The sequence below is a fragment of the Cucurbita maxima genome, unplaced genomic scaffold (assembly GCF_002738345.1).
Source record: "Cucurbita maxima cultivar Rimu unplaced genomic scaffold, Cmax_1.0 Cma_Scf00178, whole genome shotgun sequence".
NCBI classification, from domain to species: Eukaryota; Viridiplantae; Streptophyta; class Magnoliopsida; order Cucurbitales; family Cucurbitaceae; genus Cucurbita; species Cucurbita maxima.
In genome coordinates this window covers 36,761-38,739 of record NW_019272194.1, presented here as the reverse complement: position 1 = coordinate 38,739, position 1,979 = coordinate 36,761, and the positions used below count along the sequence as shown (strand labels likewise).

The window sequence follows — 1,979 nt, the reverse complement described above, 5'->3', positions numbered from 1 at the left end:
TTTCATTTTCACAATTATTAATGAAGGGACGTTTAAGGTTTTTTGATGTAAAAATCATAGGGATGTAGTTCGAATGGTATAGCGTTCATTTCCCATGTGGAAAGTATGGGGCTCAATACCTTGCATCTTCAATTGAATCGATTATTAAATATATTATTTCTTTTCAATTTTTTCTTATTTAGGACATAATGAGCTGGGATAGTTTTTCATTTTCACTATTACTGATGACGAGATGCATAGGACTTTGTGAGGAAAGAATTGTGGGGATATCTAAACTATTTGTTATTAATATTTTGATATTTTTTTATTTTCACTATTATTGATGATGGGACATTAATAGGGTTTTATGATATAAGAATCATGGGGATGTAGCTCAGATGGTAGAGCGCTCGCTTTGCATGTGAGAGGTACGGGGATTGATACCCCGCTCCAAAAATATGATTATCTTTATTATTAAATATATTGTTTCTTTTCAAATTTTTCCTTATTCATGACCTGTTGTGTAGCAATATTTCTTCATTTTCACTATTATTGATGATGAAAAATTTAGGGTTTTGTGATGCAAAAATTGTGGGGATGTAGCTCAAATGGTAGAGCGCTCGCTTAGCATGCGAGAGGTACGGGGATCGATACCCCGCATCTCCAAAAGAAAGAAATGATTTTTTTCAGTATGACTTAATTTAACATGTTATGTATAAAGTGGGTAGAAGAGAAAAAGAAAAGATACTCATATAAGGAGGACTTCTTCACTTCTTCACAATTGCAATATCTGACCAATTAATATAATGGTCATTTATAGTTTCCATCACAATAATATAAAATTTTGACCAATGAATATAATGGTCATTTATAGCTTCTATCACAATAATATAAAATTTGGGAACCACTTTTATGAGCTTTGTACCTTTGTTAGTGTTACTTTGTACCTTTGTTTGTATTACTTTGTTTGTATTACTTTGTTTGTATTACTTTGTTTGTATTACTTTGTACCTTTGTTTGTATTACTTTGTTTGTATTACTTTGTACCTTTGTTAGTGTTACTTTGTACCCTTGTTAGTGTTACTTTGTACCCTTGTTAGTGTTACTTTGTACCTTTGTTTGTATTACTTTGTACCTTTGTTAGTGCTATGTTATAGACATTTGGTCAAGTTCAACAAGTGGGGTTGAGGTGATTCAAATGGTTAATGTTACTTTATTTGATTCAAATTGTTAATGTGATAATCCAGTTGAACAGTTACAAGTTATTTCCAAGGTCTCTCTTATTGAACGCCAACAAGGCTGAAATGATTGAGATGAGCACCCGATTGAGTTTGACAAAATTGAAATAAAATCAAATAAAATCACTCAAACAAATCAATAAAATTGAAAAAAAAATTCGCCCAAGACCCATGATCCAACTCCCAACATGGAAATGATAAGCTATAGAATCATTCCAAGAACCTCAATGGATTCGTTACAAACTCACATTACCAATCTCGACAACTGGACGTGTCGCTGGCGTTAGAAGAACGACTCCAACAGAGCAGTCATGGGGATAGAAGATCTCGTTGAAGGACGATAGACCAACCGTAATCTTCAGCCCAACAAGCCAAGCTTTTGTAGAAGCAAGAACCTTTAATTGAAGAAATTAACACCTTCTTATACAAATTTTGGATAAACCAAGAGATAAAGCTAGAATTAGATTATGAGATCCAAGAGTGAGAACCAAGATTTGAAATCTTTGTCTAAATTGAGTCACTCCACAATCAAACTTGATCAAGACTTGATTAAATATCTCAGATGCAATCTACCACAGGAATTGCATAAAACTTAAAAACGACAAAGATATGCTCAGATTTCTATAAGAGGGAACCTCTCAACTTGAGAGATCAATTTCATTGATCACAAATATGCTTTTACATAATAATTTGTGGGTATTTATAGTCTCCCCATAAAAAATGTTAGTGCCCGTGATTTAATCTCGATCCCTTTAAATCTCC

At 32.9% G+C, this 1,979-nt stretch overlaps 1 non-coding gene across 1 annotated transcript; it reads left to right on the top strand.

Annotated features, from left to right (window-relative positions):
- The first annotated feature begins 572 nt into the window (after nucleotides 1-572).
- TRNAA-AGC lies at nucleotides 573-645 on the top strand. Its single transcript has one exon. It is a non-coding gene; the product is annotated as a tRNA-Ala (tRNA).
- The last annotated feature ends 1,334 nt before the right edge of the window (nucleotides 646-1,979 follow it).